At 42.0% G+C, this 9,452-nt stretch overlaps 1 non-coding gene across 1 annotated transcript; it reads right to left on the reverse strand.

Moving 5' to 3' along the window:
- Window positions 1-5,367: 5,367 nt before the first annotated feature.
- Trnai-uau (transfer RNA isoleucine (anticodon UAU)) lies at window positions 5,368-5,438 on the reverse strand. The gene has a single exon. It is a non-coding gene; the product is annotated as a tRNA-Ile (tRNA).
- Between the last annotated feature and the right edge of the window lie 4,014 nt (window positions 5,439-9,452).

Below are 9,452 nucleotides of genomic sequence, written 5' to 3' on the forward strand. Positions count from 1 at the left end.
TCAAAAAAATTAATGGGGGGGCTGGGGAGATAGTTCAGCTGGTAGAGTGCTTGCCTTGCAAGCACAAGGCCCTGAGTTTGATCCCCAGTACCGCAAAAAAAAAAAAAAAAAAAAAAAAATTTAATGGGGGCTGTAGGGTTGTGGCACAGTGGTGGAGCACTCGCCTAGCATGTGTGAAGCATTGGGTTCGATCCTCAGCACCACATAAAAATAAATAAAGTTAAAAAAAGTTCATAACTTACAGCCAGAGGAATGAGAAGTTATGCTCCATTTGTGTACAGTGTATGAAAATGCATTCTGTCATGTATAACCAATTAGAACAAATTAAAAAATTTTAAAAACACAAGCTTCTGGTTAGTATTAGTTACATTAAATGCCATGAATGCCATGAAAACATAAAGTTCAGTTCAGACTCTAAAAATAAGTTCATAACCTTAAAAAAATTAATGGTAAGTCAAATACAGTCAAAAATATTTACAATACATTTAACAAAGGACTTGAATCCCATATATAAAAAGAACTCCTACAAGTCAGTAATAGACAACCCAACATGAACATCACCCTGAATGCCTTACTGAGAGAAGAATGAAAGGGAGGCAGCTGGGAGATCAGTTGCTCCTCATGAGTATTGGAAAAATACAGCTGAAATATAGAGATCTGAACCAACGGAGGTAGTGAGAAGTACTCAGATTCTGGATATATTTATAACTAAACAGGAGGTACTAACATACCTGGTATAAGACAAAAAAGAAAGAAAAAATGCCTCCAATTTGCAATGTCTGTAAATTCAAAGTCTTAGTATTGCAAGGACATCAATTCTCCCAGATTGGTCTATGTGATCAATACAACCCCCAAACAAAACCCCAAGCAAAAATTGGAGGGTGTAGCTCAGTGGTGGAGCACTTGCCTAGCAGCTATGAGAACCTGGGTCCAATCCACAGCATCCCCTCACAATTTTAGGCCAGCCTCAGCAATTTAGCAAGGGCCTAAGCCACTTCATGAGACTCTGTCTCAGAAATAAAGAGGGTTGGGGATGTGGCTGGTAGCAAAACACAAAAATCCACATCATGCCCAAAGACCTCCCTAAAAATAAGAAACCAAGAGAGATTTTTTGTTTATTTAAAATTTTTGGTGGTTTTTGGTTTTGTTTCACAGTACTGGCAATACAACCCAGAATCTCTCACTTGCAAAGCAAGTAGTCTATTATTGAGCTATATCTCCTGAGGCCCAAAGGTTGTTTTATTTTCATTCCATGGTACTGGGTATTGAATGCACGCGCACTCTGCCACTGAGCTACAACCCCAGACTGTTTTGGTTTTGTTTGTTTGTTTGGGGCTTTTTTTTTTTTTTTTTTTTTTTTTTTTTTTAAACAGGATCTTGCTAAGTTACTGAGACTGGTCTCTAATTTGTGATCCTCTCTCACCTTTCTTTTTTTTTTTTTTTTTTTTTTTTGCGGTGCTGGGGATTGAACCCAGGGCCTTGGGCTTGTGAGGCAAGCACTCTACCAACTGAGCTATCTCCCAGCCCCCTCTCTCACCTTTCTAAATGTCTGTGATAACATGTATGCCCTACTGATTTTTTCTTTTTTTTTTTTTGATTGAGGGTTTAACCCAGGGGTGCTTTACCATTGAGCTACGTCCCCAGACCTATTTATTTATTTATTTATTTATTTTTTATTTTTTTGAGGTGGGGTCTCAGTATGTTGCTTAGGACCTCACTAAGTTGCTAAGGCAGGCCTTGAACTTGTGATCCTCCTGGCCTCAGCCTCCTGATTGCTGAGATTACAGGAGTGTGCCACTGCACCTGGTTGGATTCTTTCTTCTATTCCATGTGCCAGTGTCACACTGTCTTCATTACTATAACTTTAAGACCTGGTACTTGATGGTTTGAGTCCTCCGATTTTGCTCTTCTTCTATTTCATCTTTTTCATGTAGTGCTGAGGATCAAACCCAGGGCTTCATGGATGCTAAGCATGTGCTCTATTACTGAGCTACACCCCCATCTCAATTTTACTTTTTTTCAAGTTTGTCTTGCTTATTCTTGGTTCCTTAAAGAACTTTCAGAACTTGTTTGTCTATTACATATCTGTTGGGAAACAGGGCTACCTGTAATCCCAGCAACTCAGGAGGCTGGGGCAGAAGGATAGCAAATTCCAGGCCAGCTTAGGGAGACCATGTCTCAAAATAGAGGCAGGAGGATCACAAGTTCAAGGCCAGCCTCAGCAACTTAAGGAGACCCTGTCTCAAAATAAATAAAATATCAGGGGCTGGAGAGATAGTTCAGTTGGTAGAGTGCTTGCTTCTCAAGCACAAAGCCCTGGGTTCAATTCCCAGAACTGAAAAAAAAAAAAAAATCAAGAGGGCTGGGAATGTGGCTTAGCACCCTTGGGTTCAATCTCTGATATCAAAAAAAGAAAAAAAAGGGAAGACGTCCAGAAATAGACCCACATACACATGGACACTTGTTTTGTGACAAAAGTGACAAGGCAGAACTGTGGAGAAAGGACTTTTCAATAAAAGATACCAAATATCTATGTGGAAAATATGGTTCTTGACACCCAACCTTACCCTGCAAAAAATCAATTCCAAATGGACTGTAGGCCTAAATGTGAAAAGTCAAACAATAAAACATCATGACCTCAGGACAAGTATTTTTGTTTTTTTCCACTGGGAATGGAAACCAGGGCCTAATCTGGTAGGCAAGCATTCTACCACTGAGCTACATTCCCATACCTAGACAAATATTTTTATTTTTATTTTTTTATTATTTTTAGACAGATTTAAAAATATTTTTTAGTTGTAGATGGACACAATACCTTTATTTATTTTTATGTGGTGCTAAGGATTGAACCCAGTACCTCACATATGCTAGGCAAGCACTCTACCACTGAACTACAACCACAGCCCTAGAAAAAAATTTTAAAAAACAATTTTTGAAAACAAATGAAAAGGTTGATAAATTGGAATGTTAAAAATTAATGGGGACTGGGGATGTGACTCAGTGGTAAAGGGTTGCCTGGCATGTGTGAGGCCCTGGGTTCGATTCTCAGCGCCACATATAAATAAATATATAAATAAAAATAAAGACTCATGGACAACTAAAAAATTATTTTAAAACTATTGATGGGGGTGCTGGGGAGATAGCTCAGTTGGTAGAGTGCTTGCCTCGTAAGCACAAGGCCCTGGGTTCAATCCCCAGCACCACACACACACACAAAAAAAAATTAATGGTATGCTGGGCACCATGGCGCATGCCTGGTATCCCAGTGACTCGGGAGGCTGAGGTAAGAGGATCACAAGCTCAAAGCTGGCCTCAGTAACAGGGAGGTGCTAAACAACTCAGTGAAACCCTGTCTCTAAATAAAATACAAAATAGGGGTGGGGATGTGGTTCAGTGTTTAAGTGCCCCTTAGTTCAATCCCTGGTACCAAAATTATAATAATAATTAATAGTAGGAGCAGTGACATATCTGTCATCCCAATGACTCGGGAGGCTGAGGCAGGAGTATCGCAAGTTCAAGGCCAGCCTCAGCAACTTAGAAAGACCCTGTCTCAAAATAAAAAATAGAAAGGGCTAGGGGCATAGCTCAGTGGTAAAGTGCCCTGGGTTCAATTTCCAGTACAAAAAAATTAAGGTTAGGAGAGATAGGCAGACCCTAGGGTAATGGGGAAAGATATCTGCAGTACATATGTCTTGGGGGTAAGAACTAGAATTCAGAATACATGTTACCAATAAGTAAGAAAAAAAGATACAGATAAGTAAACAAATGATAGGGTCAGGCACTACACAGAATGGCCAATAGATAAGTGAAAATGTATGTGGAAGATTATGTTTTCCAATGATAGTGGCAACAATATCTTCTATCTCACACGTTCCCCTTGCAGTGTAATTTTGACATCCTTCCAATTAGAGCTAGTCTATGCCTCCTTCCCTTGAAATTGGGTGCACTTTTGTGACTAGGTCAATATACTATTGAAGAGGGGATATTTTGTGACTTCCAATGCTAGATCATAAAAAACTTAGCTTCCTCTTTATTTGCTGGAATATTCTTTCTTTAAGCCTCAACCACCATGTAAGCAGCATGAAGACATCCAAAGAGATCACAAGGATACACCCTGAACTAGATGAAAAGAGAGAACTACCTGTTTAGGCCCTAGCTGCTGTAGCCCCCATCTGGGCTACATCCACAAAACAGACCCCAAGCAAGGACTGCCCAGCCATATTCCTAAAACCCAGATCTCTGAAACTGTGAAAGACAAAAAAAAGGACTATTGGTTGTTTAAACTTCAAAGCTTAAGGACATGGGATGTAGCTCAATGCTAGAATGCTTGTCTATAATGTAAAGCCCCTGGGTTCCATCCCCAGCACCAAAAAAAGAAAAGCAGTGGTACATGCCTATAATCGCGGCAATTCAAGAGGCTGAGACAGGAAGATCACAAGTTCAAGGACATCCTCAGCAATTTAGCACACCCTAAGCAACTTAGTGAAACCCTGTTTCAAACTAAGCAATAAAAGGGGCTGAAGATATGACTCAGTGGTTAAGTGCCCCTGGGTTCAATTCCTGGTACCAAAAATTTAAAAATAAAATAAAAAGAACTGGGATGTAGCTCAGAAGCAAAGCACCCCTGATTCAATTCCTAGATCAGAAAAAGGAGAAGAGGAAATGTAGAAAAGTAACAATACCAAGTATGGGTGAGAATGTGGAGCAATTGGAAGTTTCTTATGTTGCTGTAAGAGATGTATATTGATAGTCAGGCATAGTTGAATATGCTTAGAATTCCAGCAATTTAGGAGGCTGAGGTGGGAGGATCTTAAATTGAAGGATGGCCTTGGCAATTTAGTGAGACCCAGTCTCAAAATAAAAAATTAAAAGTGCTGGGGATGTAGCTCAGTGGTATTACTCAGTAATACCAATGTAGCCCTGGGTTCAATCCCTAGTACTACTAGTAAGAAAAAGGGAAGCTGGGCAAGGTGATACATGCCTGTAATCCCAGCAGCTCTGGAGGCTGAGGCAGGAGAATAGCAAGTTCAAAGTCAACCTCAGCAATTAGTGAAGTCCTAAGCAATTTAGCAAGACTGTATCTCAAAGTGAAAAATAAAAAGGGCTGGTAATATGGCTCAGTGGTAGAGTGCCCCTAGGTTCAATATCTGGTAACAAAAAAAAAAAAAAAAAAAAGAAGAAGAAGAAGAAGAAGTTGCCTCCAGATTTTGGCATGTATAAAAGAATGGAGTTAGTTACTGAAATGGGTAAATCACTTGAAAGACCAGTTTTGGAGGAGGGGGTTTGTTTTTGTTTTTTTGTATTTTGGTACCAGGGATTGAACCCAGGGGTGCTAATCAATAAGAAACATTCCCAGTTTTTTTTTTTTGGGTACTGGGGATCGAACCCAGGGCCTTGTGCTTATAAGGCAAGCACTCTACCGACTGAGCTATCTCCCCAGCCCCCCAGCTTTTCTTATGTTTTATATTGAGGCAGAGTTTTGCTAAGTTGCTTAGGGTCTTGCTAAATTGCTAAAACTGGTTTCAAACTCATGATCCTTCTGCCTCAGCCTCCTGAGTTGCAGGAATTATAGGCATGTGCCCTTGTGCCTGGTGGAAGGAAATTTGAAGTGGGATTGGGACCTCAATTTAAGGTACCTATTAGAAACTTGTGCAGTGGTCAGGCATGGTGGCACATGCCTATAATCCTAGCAGTTCAGGAGGCTGAGGCAGGGGAATTGTAAATTCAAGGTCAGCCTCAGCAACTTAGCAAGGCCCTAAGTAACTGGAGACCTGTCTCAAAATAAAATATAAAAATGGCTGGCGGGGGTGCTGGGGAGATAGCTCAGTCGGTAGAGTGCTTGCCTTGTATGCACAAAGCCTTGGGTTCAATCCCCAGCACCGCAAAAAAAAAAAAAAAAAAAAAAAAAAAAAAAAAGCTGGGGATGTGGCCCAGTGCCCTGGGTTCAATCCCTGGTGGGTGGGTGGGGGAGAGAGAAGGAGGAGGAGGGAGAGGAGGAAGAGGCAGAAAAGAGAAAAGAAGAAAAAAGAAAGGAAGGAAGAGGAAGGAAGGAAGGAAGACAAGGACTGGTGCAATGACGCACAACTGTAATCCCAGCTACTTGGGAGGCTCAGGCAGGAGGATCAAAAATTCAAGATTAAGGCTGGGATGTGGCTCAGTGGAAGAGCACTTGCTTGGCATGTGTGAGGCACTGGATTCAATTCTCAGCACCACATATGAATAAATTAATAAACTAAAGGTCTATCAACATCTAAAAAATATTTTTAAAAAATTCAAGGTCAATTCAGCAATTTAGTGAGATCATGTCTCAAAATAAAATATAGCTCAGTGGTAAAGTACTCTTGGGTTCAATCTCCAGTGTCTCCCACCCCACAAAGTGCCTATAAGAGAAATTAGCAAGTAGGAGATTCATCCTGCAAATTACTCTAGGGGAGAGGACTGGAGACATGGATTAAGGAGTCACCAGAGGAGCTGGGCACAGTGGCACAAGCCTGTAATCCCAACACTCAGGAACCTGAGACAGGAGGATCCCAAATTGGACACCAGTCTCAGCAACTAGCCAGGCCCTCTGCACCTTAGCAAGAACCTGTCCGTCTCAAAATAAAAAACAGGACTGGGCATGTAGCTCACAGTAGAATGCCCCCTGGGTTCAATCCCCAATACAAGAAAAAAAAAAAAAAAAGTCTCACTAGAGTGTAGACAACATTTGAAGCAATGGGACAAGGTGATATCTTCAAAGGGATGAGTATAGAGAGAAGGTAAAAGGCCAATGATTGAACCTGGTGAGGTTTAGAGGTCTTTAGGCTGGGTTGCAAGGACTGATGATATAGGATGTGTTCAACATCAAGCAGAACTCTTCCTAAGAGCTAATTGGGCTGGTCATGGTGGTGCATGCCTGTAATCCCAGCAGCTCAGGAGGCTGAGGATAGCAAGTTCAAAGGAGGATAGCAAGTTCAAAGCCAGCCTCAGCCACTTAGCAAGGCGCTAAATAAAAAAGGACTGGGGATATGGCTCAGTGGTTAAAGTGTCCCAGGTTCAATCTCTGGTACCAAAAAAAAAAAAAAAAAAAAAAAAAAAAAAAAAAAAACACCCAAAAAGTTAGTTTGTATTGGTATTGATCAGTAGTTGGCTTATAAATCCCCTTCCACAGGCTTTTTTTTTTTTTTTCCATCTATTAATTAGACTTTTCAGATGGGTAGTGTGGTGCATGCCTATAACTCCAATGACTGGGGAGGCTGAGGCAAGAGGACCAAAAGTTCAAGGTCAGCCTCTGCAATTTGGTGAGTCCCTAAACAACTTAGCAAGACTGTCTCAAAATAAAAAATGAAAAGAGCTGGGGATGTAGCTCAGTGATAAAGTGCCCCTGAGTTCAATCCTTGATACAAAAAGAAAAAAAAAAAAAAATGTAAAGGGCTGGTCATGTTGCTTGGTGGTATCTACACCTAGATTCAATCCCCAATACATCAAAAAGAAAACCTCATTAAATGTTTTACTCATTCAATCTCTAAATCAACTCTATGAAAACAGTACTGCTCCGGCTTGATAAAATGAAGAAACTGAGGCATATGGAAATGAAGAGATTTGCTCAAGGTCACAGAGTTAGAACCAGAACCAAACACAGACTCCTAGACTCTGAAGCTCCTACTCTTTCATTGCTTCTTGAAGCTCCTACTCTTTCATTGCTTCTTGCAGACCTTCAGAAAAGGAAGCCAGGATGGATGCTACAAGGGGACCCAAGTGGGAGATGGGCCAGATTGACCTTAGTGTCAGAGACAGTGACCAACCAGGAAGATGAGCGGAAGGGCCTGGGAAAATGTGATCAGCAAGAAGACAGGTGGGGCCTTGCTGACAGTCCTGAAGGATGCTGCTGGAGAGGAGGAGTGGGAAATGATTTTAGGATCAGTGGTGAAGAGAGACTGCATCAACACCTGTGCAGAAACCAATGGATTCCTAGGGTGGGGAGGGAGACCGGGAATCAACCTCAGTAAAGTGAAGTGGATGGCGCAAGGCCTTCTGTCCATACCCTCAGAGGTGTGTCTGGCTGCCTTTTTTTTTTTTTTTTTTTTTTTTTTTCTTAGGCTTCCATAGACCCAGAATGGGGCAGGAAAGGGCCCAGTATACAGATTGGGCTGCTGGAGAGCACAGTCGATGCTGTTCCCCATGTTCTGGTATTCCTGACTCCATTCTTGTAGTGGGCACATGGCCTACTCACCTTCCATGCTGTTCCTACTCCCTAAGCCTTGAGGGTCCAGCACAGAGAGGGTTAAAGGTCCCAGAAACCTTTGCCTATGGAGTGGGTGGGAACTGTCATCCGGGGCCTCCTCTACCCTGATAATCCAGGCTGCCTATCTCTTCCACAGCAGCTGTGAGGCAGACAAGTTATCCTGGCAGGAAGGGAGGGAGGTAAGGGCCTGACTGATGGCGGGAAGGATTTGCAAAGGTGGGGGCTCCCAGGCTCACTGGAGATCTACTTTTCCACCCCAAAACTACCTTCAGGGTTGTAACTGGAGACAGGAGAGGTTATGGCCTTTGTCTAGACATGGAGGTCCCCAATGAAACAGAGAACAGGAACTGGGAACTGATGAGTAGACTTAGGGAAGTGTTGATAGGAATTTTTTTCTTTTTCTTTTTCTTTCTCTCTTTTTCTTTCCCAGTGGACTAAACTCCGGGGCGCTTTATCACTGAGCTACCTTCCCAGCCCTTTTTTATTTATTATAATTTATTTACTTATTTATTTATTTATTTTTCTGTTTATTTGGGGGGGGGGTACCAGGAATTGAACCCAGAGACACTTAACCACTGAGCCACATCCCCAGCCCTATTTTGTATTTTATTTAGAGACAGTCTCACTGAGTTGCTTAGAGCCTTGCTAAAGTTGCTGAGGCTGGCTTTGAACTCATGATCCTCCTGTGTCAGCCTTTCAAGCCACTGGGATTATAGGTGTATGCCACCACACCCTGCATTCTCCGCCCTTTTTATTTTCTATTTTGGCTTGCCCAGGTTGACCCTGAACTTGTGATGCTCCTGCCTCAATCTTCCAAGTCACTGGAATCACAGGCATGTGCCACCACACCTGACTTTCCCAAATTTTATTTTTTGGGGAGTGCATTATAGTTGTACCTAATTGTGGGATTTGTTGTTACATATTCTTATATGCACACAATATAAAAATGTAATTTGGCCAATAGCACTTCCCCTTTCCCTCCCTGCTCCCTCCCCTGAAAGTTTTCATTTCTAACATTGAATATGTGCCTCAGCACATATGCAAGGGGCATACTACCATGTGCACCTGCACAGGTATCAGTGAGCACACATTCCCACTGTACAAGCACCACTGGGGGAGATGAGCAGGGAAAGCCCTTTGCAAAGCCAAAAGGGAAGGATCCCAGCACTTGTTGAGCTCCTGCTGCATATGAGCCAGGCTCTAGGTTATAAATTTCCACCTTTACTAT

This window comes from Sciurus carolinensis, chromosome 3 (genome assembly GCF_902686445.1).
Source record: "Sciurus carolinensis chromosome 3, mSciCar1.2, whole genome shotgun sequence".
NCBI classification, from domain to species: domain Eukaryota; kingdom Metazoa; phylum Chordata; class Mammalia; order Rodentia; family Sciuridae; genus Sciurus; species Sciurus carolinensis.